Genomic DNA, 22,544 nt, shown 5'->3' with positions numbered 1-22,544 from the left:
GTTTACAAAAACAAAGACAACAAAACTCGGTATCAATATAGGAAGGCTGAAAAGGACCAGGGGAGGAGCTATTTTTAAAAAATCTAATACTATCCAAACTTCTTAGATGCAACAGATCTATCTATTTATAGATAGAGATATATAGCTTTAAAGTTGTAGATAAATAACCAGGTTAAAGAACCTGGTCACAGTCAAAGGAGTAAGATTTGGCAACCCAGCTTGGCTTTTGGTTAAAGCTGAATGTTGGTTTTGGGAGGATTTCCCCCTAAAGGGAAGTTACTTACCCATTTGTCTACCTTCCTGCCACTAATCCTCTGAAATAGCAACAGATTCTTCCTCCTCTTTTGACTTTTGAGTGTCTGACAACTGCCTCCCCACCCTTATTGCTGTGGGTCTGATGGCCCACAAAATCCTCTCACAACTGGCTTTCTTCTTCCAATCAAAGATCAGGTTGAGATGGACCTGATCTCAAGCCTTATCATTAAATAGAGGGTTGAAACCTGCAGCATGGTTTCATTCATTCATTCAATAGTATTTATTGAGCGCTTACTATGTGCAGAGCACTATACTAAGCGCTTGGAATGAACAAGTCGGCAACAGACACAGTCCCTGCCGTTTGACAGGCTTACAGTCTAATCGGGGGAGACAGACAGACAAGAACAATGGCAATAAATAGAGTCGAGGGGGAGAACATCTCGTAAAAACAATGGCAACTAAATAGAATCAAGGCGATGTACAATTCATTAACAAAATAAATAGTGTAAAGAAAATATATACAGTTGAGCAGACGAGTACAGTGCTGAGGGGATGGGAAGGGAGAGGGGGAGGAGCAGAGGGAAAAGGGGGGAAAAGAGGGTTAAGCTGCGGAGAGGTGAAGGAGGGGGTTGGTAGAGGGAGTAGAGGGAGAAGGGGAGCTCAGTCTGGGAAGGCCTCTTGGAGTAGGGGAGTTTTAAGTAGGGTTTTGAAGAGGGGAAGAGAATCAGTTTGACGGAGGTGAGGAGGGAGGGCGTTCCAGGACCGCGGGAGGACGTGACCCAGGGGTCGATGGCGGGATAGGCGAGACCGAGGGACGGTGAGGAGCGGAGCGTGCGGGGTGGGCGGTAGAAAGAGAGAAGGGAGGAGAGGTAGGAAGGGGCAAGGTGATGGAGAGCCTTGAAGCCTAGAGTGAGGAGTTTTTGTTTGGAGGGGAGGTCGATAGGCAACCACTGGAGTTGTTTAAGAAGGGGAGTGACATGCCCAGATCGTTTCTGCAGGAAGATGAGCCGGGCAGCGGAGTGAAGAATAGACCGGAGCAGGGCGAGAGAGGAGGAAGGGAGATCAGAGAGAAGGCTGACACAGTAGTCTAGCCAGGATATAACGAGAGCCCGTAGCAGTAAGGTAGCCATTTGGGTGGAGAGGAAAGGGCCGATCTTGGCGATATTGTAAAGGTGAAACCGGCAGGTCTCGGTAACAGATAGGATGCGTGGGGTGAACGAGAGAGACGAGTCAAGGATGACACCGAGATCACGGGCCTGAGAGACGGGAAGGATGGTCGTGCCATCCACAGTGATAGGGAAGTCTGGGAGAGGACCGGGTTTGGGAGGGAAGATGAGGAGCTCAGTCTTGCTCATGTTGAGTTTTAGGTGGCGGGCTGATGTCCTGGAGGCAGGAGGAGATGCGAGCCTGAAGGGAGGGGGAGAGGACAGGGGTGGAGATGTAGATCCGCGTGTCATCTGCGTAGAGATGGTAGTCAAAGCCGTGAGAGCGAATGAGTTCACCAAGGGAGTGGTTTCTTCAACATCGCCAATCAGACAGTAGCTGCGCTTTTGAGTTTGAGAACTTAAGCCTGTGAGGCTATCAGCTTGTTACTGGCATTTTGATCACTAGGCAAAGGAAGCTAGAGTCCAATGAAGGCCACTCCCCTGACCTTTGCTAACTGCATGTTAAATACCAGTGTTTTCCTGTTTGCACCATTCCAGCACAAGGTCACAGGACTTTGAGTCAATTGGGTTCTTCACACATCAAGTGAGTATTTCACCACCAGTTCTCTTCTGACTCATGGGCAGAGTTTAACAATACTGGCTTATGTTGTTTTGAAATAAACCACAATCTCAAATCCACTGTGCTGCCTATATCGATGTGTGGGTAGATGGAAGAAAGCAAGATTTTTGGCACAAAATGTTAGCCGAGGGAAATTTTGAGACAGCAATGAAGTGAGATGTTCAGTTGTATTCAGAACAATTTTTTTTGAGAGAGAAACATACATTTAAGCATTTTGATCTATCTCCTTTAGCATTAAAGGACACACAAAATTTTATTCTTAGGATGATAGATTCAGATCTCATTTGTTTAAGCCTCAAATCGGCAGTTTTTCTGAAATACCTAATCATATTGCAATTAGAACTGAAAGGAAAAACAGATTCAAATTAGTCTTGTCTGCTTTTCGTAGCACTTTCAAAAAGGAGATAGTTGACGATTTAAAAATTTAATCAACTCTCTTACTCCTATATACATAAGACGTGGTTATTAAAATACAGATCTTTCATAATTAAGAATTTCTACAGAAGTTATCTTTGGAGAACACAGCCACATTCCACAGAATAGAATCAGTTTTCAATGGACCACATTGTAAGGTTAGCATGGTCTGTTCATATAGTTATTAGTTACAAACAAGACTACCTGATCTCCAACCATGTTTCTCTCCCTCTGCTTTTCTCCCTATTCTCATCAGTACTTCTGTGCTCAAATCAGGACCTAAAGGAATCAAAAGGATCACAAGGAAGCAAAGGACCAAAAGGACAAAAACCCCAAACTCTGATGTTGAGCCAAATTCCCCCTTTTCCCTGCCCTTAATTATCCAAAAGGCTCCAGGTTCTCCTATCTCAGGGCTCCTGCCTCACCAGTGCCTGAAAGCTATGGCTCAGGGTAGCTTTTTAAAATAAATTGCTGTTAAAAAGGCAGGGAACCTGTCAACTGACTCTGTTATAATGCACTCTCCCGAGTGCTTAGTAGAGTGCCCTGCATTCAGAAAGCGTTCCATAAATACCACTGATTGACGGGTTAAGCCCACAACCAGATAATCTCTGTAAATGTTCCCCATGCTGGGATTACATACACCTACAGTGCTACACATTTATCAATAGCAACAGTATTACGAATCACGTTTACAAAAAATATCCACCAAGTTACCGTATTTTGGTAGACTAGTGGGTTAATTTTCAAATGTGGGTGTGTGGTTAAGGACAGAGTATAACCGCAAACACTATAGTGGTCTTCTAACAGAATATTTCTGCAGGAGAGCCCTACGGTGAATGCCAATACAGCTCCCAGAATGACGAATTTACCGCAGTGACAATATATCAATGGCCTACACTGAGTGTTGTGAGTAGAGCGCTATAGAAAATGCTTAGGAAAGTGCAATACAGTGGAGTTGGTAGACATGAGCCCTGCCCGCAACAATCTTACAGTCTATGGGGGAAACAGATATTAAAATAAATTACAGGTAGGGGAAAGAGAATAGAGTATAAATGCCATGGACCTGGGATGAGTATCCAAGTACTTAAAGGATTCACAGCCTAGTACATAGAGGGGGAGCAAGAGGGGAAATGAGGATGTTGTCAGGGAAGGCCTCTTGGAGGAGACATGATTTAAGAGTGTTATGAAAGTGGGGAGCATGGTGGCCTGTTGGAAATGGAGAACAGAGGATGGATGTGGGCCAGGGGCTGGCAGTGGGAAAGATGAGATGAAGGAGCAGAGAGTGGGTTGGCCTAAGAGCAGCAAACTGTGGTTGGGTTGTAGTAGGAGATCAGTGAGATAAAGTAGGAGGGAGAGAGCTGATTGAGTGCTTTCAAGCCATTCATTAAGGAGTTTTCGTTTGATGTGGCAGTGGGTGAGTAGCCACTGGAAGTTGAGGAGGGGGATTTAACTTTGGATTTAACTTCTTTTAGAAAAATGATCTAGGCAGCAAAGTGAAGTATGGACTTTAGGAGGGAGAGGCAGGGTTATCAGCGAGGAGGTCGACGCAGTAGTAGAGGCAGGCTATAAGTGCTTGGTTCAGCATACTAGCAGTTTGGATGGAGAGGAAAGGGAAGATTGGAGAAGCAGCTTGGCCTAGTGGAATGAGCATGGGGCCTGGGAGTCAGAGGACCTGGCTTCTAATCCCTGCTCTGCCAATTGTTTGCTCTGTGACCTTGGACAAGTCACTTGACCTCTCTGTGCCTCAGTTCCATCAACTGTAAAATGGGGATTAAATACCTGTTCTCCCTCCTCCTAAGCCTGTGAGCCCCATGTGGGACAGGAATGTGTCCAACCTAATCAATTTGTACCTACCCCAGTTTTTAGAACAGTGTTTGACATGTACTAAGTGCTTAACAAATACCATAAAAAAAAGACAGATTATAGAGTTGTAGTGAAGCACAGAGTTAGATTTTTACTGGTAAAAATGATCAAGTAAATAATAAGATCAGGGAGTGACACTATTAATGGCTAAGTAGATGGTTAATTTTCAAGTAAGGAACAGAAGAAAGAACTCCAAGGCTTCCAGAGAGAATACTTCTTCCATTAAGCCCTAGTTAACCTACTCCCTGACAATTAACACCTTTTCCTAGAAGAAGTCAATTTAGCATGACGTAGTGGATAGAGCTTGGGCCTGGGAATCAGAAGATCATGAGTTCTAATCCACTTGTCTGCTGTGACGTTGGACAAATCACTTCTCTGTGCTTCAGTTACCTCATCTGTAAAATGGGGACTGAAATTGTGAGCCCCACATGGGACAGGGACTGTGTCCATCCCGAGTTGCTTGTATCACTCCAGTGCCTAGTACAGTGCCTGGCACATAGTAAGCATTTAACAAATACCATATTTATTATTATGTTGGCAGCAGGAGGGAACTTGGGAACCTTCACTTTCTTCCCTTCTAACTGGAGAATATGTGCCTTCAATAAGGCTTTGAAGAAGGGGAAGAGTCGAATTTGAGAAAGGAAGGTGTTCCAGGCCAGAGGCAGGATGTGGTCAAGGGGTCAGCAGCGAGATCGAGGCACAATGAGAAGGTCAGCATTAGCGGAGCAAAGTGTTGTAGTAGAAGAGTAGGAAGGTGAGGTAGGAGGGGGCAAGGTGATTGAGTGCTCTGAAGCCAATGATGAGGAGATTTTGTTTGATGCGGAGGTGGATGGGCAACAACTGGAATTTTTTGAGGAGTGGGGAAACATGTCCTGAACATTTTTGTAGAAAAATAATCCGGGCAGCAGAGTGGAGTATGGGCTGGAGTGGGGAGAGATAGGAGGCTGGGAGGTCAGCAAGGAGGCTTGATGCAGTAATCCTGCTGGGATAGAATGAGTTGACTGTATTAAGTGCTAGCAGTTTGGATGGAAGGGAAAGAGCATTAAAGATATGGTGCAATGATGCAGTATTAAAGATATACTGTTACTTTGAAGATATTTAATAAATGATGATTTACAGGATAAAAGTCACTCAAATTCTACTTCAATATCATAAAATTTCCAATATACAGAAATGACAATCCTATTTATAGAGGCTATTCCCAGTGATATTTTAATTTACTAAAATGGGATTGGAGGAGAGAGGATAAATAATGGACTAAGGTGGAAAAAAGCTAAATTTTATGCTTATCGGAACAACCTGAACTGAGGAAACTGCATTTTGCCAGATATTCTATGTACAAAATTCTACAGTGGTTACATGAGTATGGGACAATAGAGGACTGGAATTCTAATTCCAACTCTGTGAGACTTTGAGCAAGTCACTTCATTTCTTTCAATCAGTCAACAGTATTGAGTGTTCACTATGTGGAAAGAACTGAACTACGCACTTGAGAATACAATAAAGTAGAAATGATCCCTGACCTTAAGAATTTTTACAATTTAATGGGGGAGGTACCTTAAAACAAGTTTCAGGTAGGGGAAGCAACCGACTCTAAGGATATGTTTCTAAGTGCTGTGGCTGGAGGGAAGCAAAGGATTAAGAACCTAAGATCTTAGGGCATATGGGCTCTAGTGCATAGGTGACATAGGAGAGAGGGAAAATAGAAGCAGGGAGCGGATAGATTAATCAGGGATAACTTTCTGGAAAAGATGTGATTTTAATCCATCAATTATATTTACTGAGTGCTTGCTATGTGCAATAAACGGACACATTCCCTGCCCACAGTGAGCTTACAGCTTAGAGGGGGAGACAGACATTAATATAAATTATGGAGCTGTATCTAAGTTCTGTGGGGCTGGCAGGGGGGTGATGAATACAGGTAGCAAATCAGGACGATGCAGAAGGGAGTGGGAGAAGAAGAAAGCTTTGATAATAGGGAGAATGACGGTCTGTCGGATATGAAGGGGGAGGGAGTTCCAGGCAGGAGGGGTGCAAAGGGTCGACAAGTGAAAGAGAGATGAGAATGGGGTACACTTAGTAGCCTATCAGAGGAGTGAAGTCTAATGGCTGGACTGTAGTGGGAGAAGGGGAGAAAGGAGGTTCCTGAATGTGCCTCCCTCTGAGCTTCAGTTTACTCATTTTGAAAATGGGGATTAAATATCTATTCTCCCTTCCCCTAGATTGTGAGCTCCATGTGGAACAGGGATTGTGTTTGATCTAATTATCCTAGTGCTAAGCAAACAGTGAGCGCCTAAATATCAAAATTACCATGAAAACATTCAGAATTGTATGAGAATGCTTTTCGCCACTTGATTACTAACTATAATTTTTTTCCATTGAATAAAGGAATCCCTTAAAAAGAATTTTCAAGTCCAACAGGGCGTAATTGTCAGAATTCCATGTTGTGGAGAAGCTGAAGGGTTACTAGTTCTTTGTCTTATTTCTGTGAAAAGGAAAGATAGGTAAAGAAACAAGTTGGAATAATGATTTAAGAAAATATATTACTCTAATGGCTCCTTGGTATACCATCTCTATCAGGGATCTCAGGTCATTCATGTGATTCACTTTGGAAGCAACTATTTTCTGTACTCTCTCAGTGCTATACCCAGACTTAGGCAGTTTTTCTGTTTACCTAGGGAAGGGACTGAAAAGGTCACAGAGACAACAAAATGCTGCTCTGGTATATATCTTCAATGTTTATTAGCTGTTTCTGGTTTTGTCTCCATCCTCCCTGCTTACTCCACCCAGTCTCCATATTGTAAACTCCTTATGGAAAGGGACTATCTTCAATTTATAGCTCCAAGACAAACACAAGCTAAGATACACAATTGAACTTTTTCCCTTAACCCAAGTCTTAGCTAATTCTATTTAGACTCTGGACTGCAGTATATATAGTGAAAGTGCTGCCTTTATAACTCTAGATATTGTGATTATTTAAATTGTTCTGTCCTGGACTATTCCCTTGAGAAATACTTTCCAAGTTTTAATAGTTGCAGCTGCCCCATTTTGTTGGCTATACTCCTTTTTGGATTCATTTTTCTATCCCAATCCGAAGGGTATATAATATTTCTCACAAAGTAATATTTTAAAATAAGTACTTAGCTTGCATTTTATGACTTAAGCTTTAGGCATCCAGAATACATTTTTAAAGTTTCTACTCTCACACTCAATCAACCTTCCCCACCATGAGCTAGCAATTAGAATTGGGAGTTTTTATACTGCATATAATACACTTTCATTATATATAGACTACACAGACTTATAGAAGTGGTCGCTGCTGAACCAAACTAAATACTTCTGTTTATCAAAAAGCGTTCAAGAAATTCGAGGTAGAAAACTTTTCACACTAAAATATATCAGTCTTATACATTGCATATTTTTCCTTGTATAGAATCTTTGTTTCTGATAACCAATGCCCTTAAATTACTGTAAAACAAACTCTCTTCAATTCCTTGTGGAATTCTTATTATCTCTCCTAGAAGCATTGTTTAAAATAATATTTCTGTGAGTCACCTATGATGTGATTCAAGCAATAGTGTCATTTATTAAGCTTCCTCAATGTGTTCAGTACTGGGCAGGGACTGTTAATTCTGTTGTACTGCACTCTCCCAAGTGCTTAGTAGTGCTCTCCACATAGTAAGTGTTCAATAAATACCAGTGATTGAGTGATTGATAAAAGCAGATATTCATCTATGGAAAAACAAGAGGTGGGAGGAGGAAGCAAGGGTATTGACCCACAGGGAAAAAGAATATCAAGCTCTTTTAAAATTAAACAGTAAAATAAATTTATTCCTGGTTTCCAGTATATACTGCACTCTCCCAAACAGTCTCAGCTTTCCCAATATATTAACTGTTGGGAATGCAGGGGTGTTTTTAAATATATTTAAGCACTTACTATGTTCCAGATACTGGGCTAAGCGCTGGGGTAGATTCAAGATCACCAGATTGAACAGAGTCCATAATCTATATGGGGCTCACAGTCTTAATCTCCATTTTAGAGATGAGGAAACTGAGGAACGAGGAAGTTCCATGACTTGCTCAAGGTCACACAGCAGATAAGTGTCAGAGCCAAAATTAGAACCCAGATCCTTCTGATTCCTGGGACCATGCTCTATCCATTAGGCCCCACTTCTTCTCTTCTGGGGTTCTAAATGCAGAGGAGGGGCGGTTCTGGACCTAAGGCCAAACTTGCAAGAATCATCCCATGCCCTCATTTACATAGAAATGAAGACTTAATGAAGTTTTTTAGCTACTGGTTGGCTGCAAGTCAATTAGCTGCTTCTAAGGAACCATAGTAAAATCCGAACGCTATCGTTTGGGACAGGGACTCTGTCTAACTTTATTATCTTAAATGCAGTGTTTGACACACAGTGAGTAGTTAAATATCACAATTACTACTAGCTATCGTTTGGGACAGGGACTCTGTCTAACTTTATTATCTTAAGTGCACTGTTTGGCTCACAGTGAGTAGTTAAATATCACAATTACTACTAGCTATCGTTTGGGACAGCGACTCTAACTTTATTATCTTAAGTGCACTGTTTGGCACACAGTGAGTAGTTAAATATCACAATTACTACTAGCTATCGTTTGGGACAGGGACTCTGTCTAACTTTATTATCTTAAGTGCAGTGTTTGGCACACAGTGAGTAGTTAAATATCACAATTATTCATTCATTCAATAGTATTTATTGAGCACTTACTATGTGCAGAGCACTGTACTAAGCACTTGGAATGTACAAATCGGTAACAGATAGCGACAGTCCCTGACCTCTGACGGGCTTACAGTCTAATCGGGGGAGACAGACAAGAACAATGGCAATAAATAGAATCAATTACTACTAGCTATTATTTGGGACAGGGACTCTGTCTAACTTTATTAAGTGCAGTGTTTGGCACACAGTGAGTAGTTAAATATCACAATTACTACTAGTAGTAATTAAACTGAGAGCTTCATCCAAGACGCCTAGGCCAGAACATTTACAAACTTTCTCTTTCCCCAGTTTTAGTGTCATGTTTCCCTTCAGAGTTGTCATTAGTGTATATTTTCAACTTACTGGTGTCCCCTTCAATTAAAGGCCTTTCTTGAATCATTTTTTAAAGATTACTGAAATTCTACTCAGAGCTTTCAGCTTTTCTGATCTTCTTTATTTGGAGTTCAGAAGTAGCAACACTGAAATTACTACTGGCTTGGCTAGTCTGTTTCCTTCCAGTGAAGTTGATGTTGATTTTCATGTTTTCTTCATCCTTTGCCTCTGACACTACCACAGTTTATGCAGGCTAAATTGCTTCAGAGAAAGTTACAGTTTACCCCCAAAATTGTCCTTTTTTGGACTAGCAGAATATAAATCACAGCCCTAAATTCACAGATTTATAGTCTTAGGGACAAAGAAGCTAATATAAAAGGAAACTATCAGCTAAATGTGAACCTCTCCAAATTTGGAAGACATTCAGTCTAAAGAGCCAACAATATCCTCTAGGTAGTACCACTATGATCAGTGATGTGACTCATTTTGTTTACTGAAAAGTGTAGCCTACCTGATGATGATTCTTCTTTAACTCTATCCACATTATGGAGGTTATGACTCAGGACAACTTGATGCTTTGAAGGATGTTCCGATTTAAGAGGTAGGACAGGACAAACTGAATCATTAACAACCAAATCCGTTCTGAAACCTTCCATTAAATCCCTTTGGCAAATAATTGTTCATAAAAAGGGGCAGAGACTTTGAAGTCCGCTGAACTGATGCAAACTCAGCTGCACTGTTTATAAAACAGCATAAATGAACAAGACTAAATCAAGAATTTATGTTTAGTTTGCTCCAAAAAGTTTTTCCGAGTCACTTAAGAGAAACCAGAAGATTTCTGACACCACTAAACTTTTGAGATTGACCTGTGTTTTCTGAGCCTGCCTCTAAATTCAGCACAATGGTTAATGAATGCTTATAGCCTGAGTTACCTTAGGAATTGAATCATCCTCTCCTTACTGAAAATTAGACTCATGTGCTAGTTAAAAAAGTTAAAGAGGCTTTTAGATAGTGTGGGACAGCTGGATCTCTAATACAGTTGTTTCTAATCAGGGACTCCTTGATTAACATTACAAAAGGCACTAATGTGACTTCTTTTTCTGTTGGTATTTGATAAGCACTTACTATGTACCAGGCACTATGCTAAGCGCTGGAGTAGATACAAGCTCTCCAGTAGAAGGTCTCTGAGGCTCCCTGCAACTCAGAATCTAGTGATATCTTTTTCCAGTAGTAAATGAAAATGATTTCTGGGAAGGAAAAGCCTAAGAAATCAATAGTGAGAGCTACAGTCTAAAGTTAAATGAAAATGTGTTTTTGGTATTGCTAGTACATGCAGTACATTAAATTTGGCATGAACCCAGAGGAACATGAAGTACTGTACTTGTGGATATGATCTGCCAAGAACAGGCCTTGAGGAACAGAGAACCTCTGAGTCTTTTCAGCCACCCACTGTACTCTTTTCAGATAAAATCAAGGTGATTACTGGGAGGCACAATTTAATAAGAGTTAACTGGCATATCAAGCATTATAGTGAATGCTTAATGATTGGCAAATAATCAATGCCAATCATTGTGCAATTCATTCCCATAATAGGAGAGGCTATGAACACCTGTCTGTCTCACCATTCCAGATAATTTTGCCCCACAGCCGCTCACCTTTCCTTAAGGTCAGGTGGAGCAGCCTCAAAAATTCAGACACATCGTTTGCACTCCGGTCATGTTGCCTTTTAAAATGATTTTTAGCATTGCTTAGCATTACACAGGGTACAAGCAATAAGAGGAGAAACTAGCCATTAGATTTTGTAATCCTGAAAGGCAATTAACCCAAAAATACTGTTTAGCAGATAGATTAGGTATAGTCCAGTAGGGAAGTCGGGGTCTGGACTTGATTACCCAGGAGTAGTAATAGCATTTATTGAACGCCCACTTGGTTTGATGCACTGTTTCAGCTGCTTGGGAAGTACTGAAAAAGGATTAGCATGTCTCTGACCATGAGGAGCTTACATTCTAAAAGAGTCAGTCAGTCAGTCAGCCAATCATATTTATTGAACACTTACTATGTGCACAGCACTGTACTAACCACTTGGGAGACACATTCCCTGCCTCTGTACTCTTTTCAGATAAAATCAAGGTGATTACTGGGAGGCACAATTTAATAAGAGTTAACTGGCATATCAAGCATTATAGTGAATGCTTAATGATTGGCAAATAATCAATGCCAATCATTGTGCAATTCATTCCCATAATAGGAGAGGCTATGAACACCTGTCTGTCTCACCATTCCAGATAATTTTGCCCCACAGCCGCTCACCTTTCCTTAAGGTCAGGTGGAGCAGCCTCAAAAATTCAGACACATCGTTTGCACTCCGGTCATGTTGCCTTTTAAAATGATTTTTAGCATTGCTTAGCATTACACAGGGTACAAGCAATAAGAGGAGAAACTAGCCATTAGATTTTGTAATCCTGAAAGGCAATTAACCCAAAAATACTGTTTAGCAGATAGATTAGGTATAGTCCAGTAGGGAAGTCGGGGTCTGGACTTGATTACCCAGGAGTAGTAATAGCATTTATTGAACGCCCACTTGGTTTGATGCACTGTTTCAGCTGCTTGGGAAGTACTGAAAAAGGATTAGCATGTCTCTGACTATGAGGAGCTTACATTCTAAAAGAGTCAGTCAGTCAGTCAGCCAATCATATTTATTGAACACTTACTATGTGCACAGCACTGTACTAACCACTTGGGAGACACATTCCCTGCCTACAATGAATAGGAGACTGGTATAAAGATGTTTACAATTAAAGTTGTCAAAATATATTATACCTATACACATTCATGAGTACTAAGGAGAGGCACAGGAGTCTATACATCATACCCTGGCAATCAGGTATTAAAAACAATAGGCTCTATAGCAGAGGTTTCATGCTTAGCTAACTGGATGGAAAAATATAAGGTCTGTGGTAGATAGGCATTCTGCCATAGGGGACAGGGCAGATAAATATCAATGTAGTAGCTTATTAGTTACACCGTTTATAATTTTTTTAAAAGAAGTTTTTAGCCATTTGGTCAGAGGCCAGGAGCGTTGGAATAACAAGAGTTTTATTTTTAAAAAAATTCAGACAATGATATTCTTGGTACAGTGCTTTTTAGTTTTCAGTGGAAAGCTTCAAAATTAAAAAGTGGCATGGGAAGGTAAAGGATGGGAGGGGGGATGAAAGCTGAAGAGGGAAGAGATGAAAGAAGAATATTATTTTGCAGCAGCAGTTAGGTCTATGACATGTAGTAAGCACGACTACTTTAAGTTTAAAGGCAGTGAAAGAAGGATAATGAAATGGGAGTGAGAAGAAACTGGGAGGTGAAACTGGCAGATGAAAAGTATTGAGGGGAAAGCATTTTCTGTATAATTAATGAGCAGAATGCAAAGATGGGTCTACCTGCAAAAACTCATAGAGTTCAAATACGTTACATTTAAAAATTTTGGTTGAGCTGGAGTTTATCATCTGAGTTCTGTCACATTCAGGTGGCGGGGAGGCAACATGGCCTAGTGGAAAGAGCTCAGGGCTGGGAGTCAGGAACCCTGGGTTCTAGTCCCAGCTCAGCCACTTGCCTGCTGTGTGACCACAGTCAAGTCACTCAGCTTTTCTAGGCCTCGGTTTCTTCATCTGTAAAATGAAGATAAATACCTGTCCTCTCTCCATCTTAGACTGTGAGTCCCATGTGCGACAAGGAATGTGTCCAAACTGCTTATCATGTATACTCCCCAGGGCTTAATAAATATCAGCATTGCTATTATTATTAGTAGTATAATGAAGTATAGAGTGAACCCTTAAAAAACAAGGAACATGCATATTTCTTAAGACATTTTTGACAAGGATATAATTTGCAACTGACCAACCCTCAAGTCTTCTAATTTGAGGGCTAATAGGGTCCTGGAATTAAAATGGCAATTCTGTAGGGAGGTTATTTTGGAAAGGTTTTCAAAGTTAATTATGTTAAGTGCTTACTATGTGCAAAGCACTGTTCTAAGCACTGGGGGCTACAAGGTGATCAGGTTGACCCACGTGGGGCTCACAGTTTGAATCCCTATTTTACAGATGAGGTAACTGAGGCACAGAGAAGTTAAGTGACTTGCCCAAAGACACACAGTTGGCAAGTGGCAGAGCCGGGATTAGAACCCATGACCTCTGACTCCATTTATTTTACTCCCCTTAACAGATCAAAACACATAAAACAGACAGTTTGTTTAGAATCAGAGTGAACAGAGGCAGAAGGAAGTAAACACAAGTTTTATATCCAAAGCTAACTGGGCTAGTATTCAAAGAACATTAAGTAATTTGGACTCCCAGCTCAAAACTGTTGGGAGAACACAACAAAGCTTGGTTTTAGAGAACCTAAAAAGCTGAAAACATTTTTTATAAATATAACTACGTTAAATATTGACTGATTAACCCTTCTTACTGCTGGCACATCCTACCACATCAGGTCTACGTAACTTCATTTGGGATAGAAATCATACAGGTTTGAGCATTCCATGTATGAATGGATCAAACGGTAAAGTTTTTGCTTTACCATGGAAATACAATAGTAACAGCCACAGCACAAGAATGCTTGTATTGAAGTGTTCCTGGAGCAGTCTTGAAACTTCTGGGGTGGCTACAACAGACCCATGCTTTCAATAAGAAAAAAACTTTTATAGTATATTAACAAAAATGTCCTCCAAATAACAGTGACATTTAGAAACTGCTTGGAAAGAAGTCAGACCTGGAGTTTAACCCAGGGTTCATCATGCACTCTTCAGACTGCCGCTGTAGGCAGGGATTATCTCTCTTTATTGCTAAATTATACTTTCCAAGAGCTTAGTACAGTGCTCTGCACACAGTAAACACTCAATAAATACAATTGAATGAATGAACTCTGTACCCTTGGGTAAATTTCTCAACTTCTCAGGATCTCCAGGTCCTTATCTATAAATTGTGCAGAATATTCTTCGAGCATCTATCACACACATGGTGAGAGTATATACTATTGGTGAGATGAAAGGGGTTTGTAAATACAATGGATTAAAAAGGCCAAACAGGTTTTGACTTCTTTTAGTTGAAAAAAATCTACCTAGAGTACTTTGCAACCAAAAATAAAGTTATATAACAGTAAACACACACATTTAGCAAGGTAGGTTGGAATCTATTTTAGATTATCAGCTGAATTTTAGAATTGAATTACTAGTTGTATTTATTGTCCAAACGTGTATGCATTCCTCCGCCTATTAAAAGCATTTCAAAGGAAAAAAGCAAACTTCAGCCAAAAAACAACAACACAAAGTTACAGCAGACTTGGAAAACTGTGGAACTGACATATTTTTAGAATTAGCAAATTATCCCAGGAGGTGCATTACAAAAGGCAAACGAACAACAAGTTCTTTGAAAAAGAAAAGAATTATTTTGGATTGAGCCCACAAGGGTGATGAATTTTAGATCTTTCCTCTCCAAATATTTTGTTTACCTCAGATTTACAGATGCAACAGATGTTCCCTTCTTTAACTACCAGCAAGTTCATCCTTCTAAAAAAGGTTATATGGTGTAAAGGTACCTCATAAGTTAGCCAAGTAATTTTCCCTCCCCAGCAAAGAGAATTTTCTACTGCATGAACACAACAAGAATGCTGGTTGTCTGAAGTCTATGACTGATCACATTTACCTTGGTGACTCCTTTCCCAAAGTGGCAGAAGTAGGTTTGGAAAAAAGACGGTCAAGGAGGAGGAGTGAAAGGAGACTGACAAAGCCTCCTTGAGAACAACTTTCTGTGAATCAACAAGGGGCCTGGGGAGAGGCTGGGTCTCTAACTGGCCCTCTCTCTTCCCCTTTTGTCTAATTCCCTATTTAGCCAAGAACATATCAGTGGGATACAATTTGAGAACTTGAAAAAAGTTTTTGGTTTATTTGGTAGCTGTGCACAGCAATCCTGTAGGCATGTAATATGTTAAACAAAGAAACTCAACACGGCTATAGAGCATTATGGTGAAGCTACTGTTTGTAGCCTTCGTCTCAGATGCAAGAAGGCCTTCCGAGGAAAAAAAAAAAGGAATATTCAGTTCAATGTGCATAATAATGGATGTAATATTTTCCACTCAAAACTTCCTTGCATATAATTGTCCTCCAATTGCCCCAAACTCACCATTTTCCATTTGATAACAAATCACTTGAAATCTTATTAAGAATCTTGAAATTCTAATTTAGAATTCACAATAAAAATAAACCATGTGAAGTTAACCACAAGACAGGCTAAACAGTTATCTGCTCTAGTAAGAAAGGTATATTTATGACTGCACTGATTCAAAAGATAATTCTCAGCATTCAAAATTTGCTTCCTGCTTTCGTCAATTGCTGAGAGACTTCAAATCTGTTAATCGGCTTTTTCCTGGAAATAAATGCTAGCACTCACTATTACCTGATCTATTTAATACCTCAAATTTAAAAAGTAGAATACCAAATATTCCTCCTGATAAACTGAAGAGAAGTAGTAATTAGGATGGAAATAGAACTTTCCCTGCCACACCTCCTGTCCCCTGTCACTTTGCCTTAGTTTAACCTTGTTTCTCCACTTTTCTGTCAATTCTTTTACCAGTTGGTCAACTGAAAATTTCATTCTGAAGCTTCAAGAATGAAAGTATGTAAGTGAAAAAACTGGATGTCCTTAATTTTGAGCACAGGTTTTGTGACTGAGAGGATGCACTGCTCAAGCACCTTTAAAATATAATGGATTACATCAATTTCTATTTGTTAAGTCACAGAGGTTTAAATTAAATGTTTGTGCAACTGTAGGAAGGGGAAAGAAAAGCAAATCTCTCTTTAGACACTCAACTTTCATTTGATTTCAAATATCAGCCCCAAACCAAAGGGCTCTACCATTTTAATAACCCTAGAAATGGTATGTTTACACTTAGGGGCGGTTATGTCCTAAGAATGAGCTTGAGCAGGCATTATTCCAACTTCACCACAAGGTTTCCCCTCAAGGCAACTTTCCCTAGCAGCCTGTTTACACAGTCCAAGGATGGCAACTACATCAAGAAGGGAATTGGAGATTACAGGAACACAAAACAGGCTTATCAAAATGAACAAATCACTCACTTTCACCTGCAGTCAGACAGTATTTGAATCCTGGCTTGCAGGACAGGAAGCTAAAAAGAGACAGCTACCTGCATCATCCAACTTTTTTTTTTCAAAATATATTCATTCAATCATATTTATTGAGCTTTTACTGTGTGCAGAGCACTGTACTAAGCAGTTGGAAAGTACAATTCTGCAATAGAGACTATCCCTACCCAACAACAGGCTCCCAGTCTAGAAATGGGCTCATTAGAGCATCATTTTAAATTCATCTGGCATTAAAGACCCATATTCTCATTTACATCAGCTACTGTTAATACTGATCTCAGCTCTGCCACTTGCCAGCTGTGTGACTTTGGGCAAGTCACTCAACTTCTCTGTGCCTCTGTTACCTCATCTGTAAAATGGGGATGAAGACTGAGCCCCACGTGGGACAACCTGATCACCTTGTATCCTCCCAGCACTTAGTAGAGTGCTTTGCACATAGTAAGCACTTAACAAATACCACCATTATTATTATCCCACTGGGAACAAGGAACATGTTTGTAACAATGTAACTCAGTTGTAGTGTACTCTCCCAAGTGCTAAGTACAGTGCTCTGCCCACAATAAGAGCTTAATACACAGCATTGACTGATGGTGATAAGTCAACCAAGGGGACAGCAGCAGCCACATAGATGGTGAATTAAACTAATTTTTGGAAGCTCTCAGGCTACTAGGTAAGAAAAATAAATGGACCTACAAAAATAGTTGAACAGAATAATGGAGCATCAAAATGTTATTCAGAGATCTGCAATGTCTATAATCATATGGGGCAGAAGTATGCAAGTACCACGAAAATACGGCATCTGTTGACTAGGAATTGAATGCTCAGGGAGATATCTGTATAGTCATCCTGAGAAAGCAGCATGGTCTGGTGAAAAGTGCTTGGGCCTGGGAGTAACTTCTCCATGCCTCAGTCCTTCCTCCTGCTTAGACTTTGAGCCCCACGAGGGAGAGGGACTGTGTTCAACCTAATCTACCACAACGGTTAGAACAGTGTTTGACACATACTAAACGTTTAATAAAACATCATTAAAAAAGATGCCTTAATGTACAGACCATTGCAAACGAATAGGAAACTGAACCCTCTCTATGAATTCAAAATAAATTCACACCACTCTAGGGAGCAGTTTTGTTTGAAAACAAAAGCTCTCCTGTGAAATGCGATTGACTAAATCATTCCCCCTATTCCTTCTCGCTTCTGTATTTGGATTTATACGTTTTATTCACCCCACCCTCATCGCCACAGTGTTTATGTATCTATTCGTAATTAGTTTCAATGTTTGTTTCCCCCTCTAGACTCTAAACTCCTTGTGGGAAGGTAACGTCTCCCAACTCCCACGCGCTTAGTTCGATGCTCGGCAAACAGTAAGCACTCCATAAATACAACTGATTGAACTAAAGCCATCAAGACGACCTTAACAGTGATCTGAAACACACAACACAGAAATGGAGAATGTGGGTAAGATTCTAAAGATTAAGTCGAAGGCACATAAATCTGAAGTTTTCGGCATGAGCATTTAAGTGTCTAAACTATACACGCACACACACACACACACAAGAATTCAGTCTTCTTGGCAAGAAGGCAACAGGGAAAGAGAAGAGATAAACCAATAATATGGTTTCACAATACTTTCCTAACTCGGAGGGATTATTAACTCGCATTTGTAAAGGCTTTGAGGTACTAAAACGCAAGTCGCTAGGTAAGTAGTATTATAGTTGCACCAACCCATTAATTACCCGGGCTTCGGTCTGCCTTCAAGTACAATGGCTAGGACATTCACCTTCTTCACGGGGGCACTACGAACACCAGTTATTTTAAAAAAATGATTTGGGATGCTCAGACACCAAGCGCTCCCAATTATAGGGCTCTTAGGAGGGGGGCTCTGTTCCGAACCGAGCATATTTACTTCCCTCTCAGGGGTGCCAGGGGCTTAATTAATTAGTGTTTACGAAGCGCTTTGAGCTCCGCAGATGAAAGGAAACGGAAGAGGCAGTCGGTAATCACGACAATAATCCACCCGACAATAAAAATTACTAACTCGGAGGCCTGCGAGAGAGCCGATTGATGAGACTGGCAAAAACAAAAGATCCCTCCCGCCCCTTCTTTGTTTCCATTTTCTTTTTTCCTGTTCTCCCCCGCCCCAGTTTTTATTCTCCTCCCCGGTGGGAAAGGCAAACGTTTTGAGGGGCAGAAATGGGGAGGTGGGGGGAGAGAAATTGAGAGTTGGCCCCAATGTCGTCCCCCCCATGCTGCGACCCGATCCACAGGACAAAGACCTCTTTCCCCAGGGCGGCCTGGGAGGGGGACGGGGAGAGGGGAACGAGGCCCCCCAACCCCAAACTTGTGTAGGGAAGAGGAAACCGGTCCTGCCAGGGCCCCGGACAGTGTGAGGGGGGGAAAAAATTGGTGCCTTTTTCCTGCTGTCCACCCCCACCGGATCGTCCGCCCTCTTCCCTCCCCGCCAGGACCGGCCGCCGCGCTACTCACTGGACCGAGCTTCCTTTCGGGATCCTCCGGGTCGATCCGAGGTGGGAAGGGGGGCGAAGCACACACAGAGAAACACACACAGGCGAGGGGAAGAAGAAGAAAAAGAAAAAGAAGAAGAAGCAGCAGCAGCAGCAGCAGCAGCCGCCTTCTTAGTCAGGCAACCGGCTGGGCCCGCTCCGCCGGCCCGGGGAGGGGGAGGAGGAAGCGAACGAGGGGAAGTCGGCCCCGGAGGAAAGACAAACGAAGAGAGCGAGCCCTTCTCTGCGATGCGAAAGCGGCGGGGAGAGGACACGGCTAATCCGCTGAGCGCTCTGCTCTCGCCCTCCTCCTCCTCCTCCTCCTTCCCCCCGCCCGGCCCGGCGCCGCCTCCAGCCCGCCGCCTCAGGGACCCGGACACAGGCCACAGGCGGGGGGCGGGGTGAGGGCGGGAGGAATTACGTCACGAGGCGCCGCTGCCTAAGAGGCTCTTGGGAGTTGTAGTTCGCCGGCGGTAAGGACGGCCTACTCGCTCCCTGCTGCGCGTGCGCAGAAGCGCCCCGCCCGTCTAACCTGTAGGGGTGGGGGGGAGGACTGGCCTTGTGTCAAGGCCAACCAACCTCGACCAGTTTGGTGAGATGAGCCCTCCCAGCGCCATCTTTCCCCCCCTCCATCAGCAGCTTCACCACTGACGAACTCACCCAACGATTGCATCTTAGGGGCCCTCGGGCTCTTTTCATTAAATCGTATTTATTGACTGCTGACTGTCTACTAAGCTGTCTTTTTTTGGGTCTCTTTCTACACCCCCACCTCCCCAACACACTTTCTTTTCCGTGCAAAAAATCCCTTCCTCTTTCCTCACTTTAGGAGGGAATCCCTCTCAGCAGAGCAGCTCAGTGGAAAGAGCCCGGGTTTGGGAGCTAGAGGTCATGGGTTCTAATGCTGCCTTCACACTTGTCAGCTGTGTGACTTTGGGCAACTCACTTAACTTCTCTGGGCCTCAGTGACCTCATCTGTAAAATGGAAAGAGCCTGGGCTTGGGAGTCAGAGGTCATGGGTTCGAATCCTGACTCTGCCACTTGGCAGCTGTGTGACTGTGGACAAGTCACAACTTCTCTGTGCCTTAGTTACCTCATCTGTAAAATGGGGATGAAGACTGAGCCTCATGTGGGACAACCTGAGGACTCTGTATCTACCCCAGCACTTAGAACAGTGCTCGGCACATAGTAAGCACTTAACAAATACCAACATAATTATTATTATTATTAAAATGGGGATGAAGACTGTGAGTCCCACATAGGACAACCTGATTTCCTTGTATCCACGCCAGCGCTTAGAACAGGCTTGGAACTGTACATTCCAAGTGCTTGGTACAGTGCTCTGCACATAGTAAGTGCTCACTAAATACTATTGAATGAATGAATAAATTAGCGCTTAACAAATACCTTCATTATTATGATTTTCCCTTACCCTTTGCTTTATTTGCCAAAAAAAGACCATTGTTGAAACTTGCAAATGGCATCCCCAGATAGGTTGTAAGGCAGGCATTGTGTACAACACCTCAGCACCTCGACCCTGGTCTTTTCCAGCTCTCTTGGGCCCAGTGGGTTAGAGGGTAAGAGGAAAAAAATCTCTGCATATCCAGTTTCTTGTCAGTGCTAGTAGCTATTAAATTTTCTGGCACCTACATAATAATCTAAAGCCTGCTATTTCACTTGAATTTTCTCAGAATCCTGGGGACAAATGAGCATATGAACTGTGGCAATTAATGTCATGAAAACAGGTCAAGCCAGGAGAGTTATTGCTAAATGTGTTTCAACAAACCGTGACTTGGACAGGAAGTTAAGTCTGACCAGAAATCACCCAAATCTTCCAGTTCTTTGTATTCCAAAATTAATTCCCAAAATAAGATCAGATTTTCCCAAAGACTCCAAAGCTCTCAGACAATTTCAGGAGATATTTAACAGGATATATTCCCATTTTCAACCCACAGGTTGAAGGGAAAACCTTAATCACAATAATAATAGTAGTTGTTAAGCACTGACTAGGTGCCAACCACTATTGTAAACTCTGGGGTATATTCCAGTGAATCAGGTTTGACACAGTCCCTGTCCCACATGGGGCTCAAACCCTTAATCCCCATTTTACAGATTCATTCTATTGTATTTATTGAGCATTTACTATGTGTAAAGCACTGTACTAAGTAGTTGGGAGAGTACACTATAGCAACAATCACATTCCCTGCCCACAAGGAGCTTACAGTTTCGAGATGAGATAACTGAGGCCCAGAGAAGTTAAGTGACTTGTCCAAGGTCCCACAACAGACATGTGGCAGAGCTGGGTTTAGAATCCAAGTCCTTCTGACTCCCAGGCCTGTGCTCTATCCACTAAACCATGCTGTCTCACCCTGACTTTTGCTTCAAATATTTTCTGACTAGCTAAGTACTTCTAAATACCAAGCTACTAAAGCATATCTTCAAAAAAGGTTTTTACAGAACTTTTCAATGAATTCTGAATAATTTTGTTCTTAATAATAATCCATTTGTAGCTAGTACCTGTACTTAGAAAGCTTTTGGTGTCCACTAAGGTGTGGCGTCACCATTTCTAAATGGCATTCTTCTGTTTACCACCGACTCATTCTGAGTTTAGTTTCATCACCTGTAAATTAGTTAATTAAAAGCTCAGTAAAGTTATGGGCAGAAGTTAGCTATGGAGGAATAGGGGAGGAGGTACAGGAGCTCTAAGAAAAGGTAAGGCAAGAAGGTTAGGGAATGAGCTGTCCGTTGGAGCTGCATTTTGACTCTCACTACCTTCCCACCCTCAATTCAACTGGTTGCCTCTCTGGCCCTTTTACTGTTAGAAGTTTTTTGGTCGGACATTACTGTATAGTAGTAACCATTTCTGATAAGCAACCCACTTCCTTGTTGGCTTAATATAGCAGATATTTTAGAATGCTTTCATATCTTATAAGAAGGGATGTAGAAATAGTTATTTTCCTATCAAGTCATCATTTCTTCTCCCTGTTGGATAAATAATATGAGGCTGAAAACCAATGCAATACTCGATGCCAAATATACTGCAAAACGTAACCAAGAAATTATCTTGGTTCTGAAAGGTCAATTATTTCTTATAATTCATTTGCTCTACAAAAGGAGTTGTGATAAACTATGAAATGATTTATGAAAATTTGAAATTTCAAATTAAGAAATGACAAATTATTGGTTGTGTGGTACACATCAATCAATCATATTTGAGTGCTTACTAATTGCTTGGGAGAGTACAATATAACAATATAATAGAGGCATGAGGCAGGGTTGTGAGCAAGGAGGCTGATTCAGTCATCAAGGTGGGATAGAAGAAATGCTTGGGTTAACATGGTAACAATTTGAGTGGAGAGGAAAGGGTGGAATTTAGTGACATTGTGAAGGCAGGACCAACAGGATTTAGTGATAGATTGAGAATGTGGGTTGAATGAGAACAAGGAAAATGCCAAGGTTACATACAGGCTTGTGAGACTGGAAGGATGGTGGAGCTATCAACAGTGATGGGAA

General features: G+C 41.6%; 1 protein-coding gene across 1 annotated transcript in view; it reads right to left on the bottom strand.

Moving 5' to 3' along the window:
* Positions 1-19,390, bottom strand: part of PELI1 (pellino E3 ubiquitin protein ligase 1) — a 59,815-nt gene extending 40,425 nt beyond the window's left edge. The window contains exon 1 of the mRNA XM_007672064.3: positions 19,018-19,390. The gene's annotated coding sequence lies outside the window, so the exon portion shown is untranslated. The remainder of the gene's footprint in view (positions 1-19,017) is intronic.
* Positions 19,391-22,544: the final 3,154 nt, after the last annotated feature.

The sequence above is a fragment of the Ornithorhynchus anatinus genome, chromosome 9 (assembly GCF_004115215.2).
Source record: "Ornithorhynchus anatinus isolate Pmale09 chromosome 9, mOrnAna1.pri.v4, whole genome shotgun sequence".
Taxonomy (NCBI): domain Eukaryota; kingdom Metazoa; phylum Chordata; class Mammalia; order Monotremata; family Ornithorhynchidae; genus Ornithorhynchus; species Ornithorhynchus anatinus.
The sequence above is the reverse complement of the archived record's forward strand: the minus strand, read 5'-3'. Positions and strand labels throughout refer to the sequence as shown.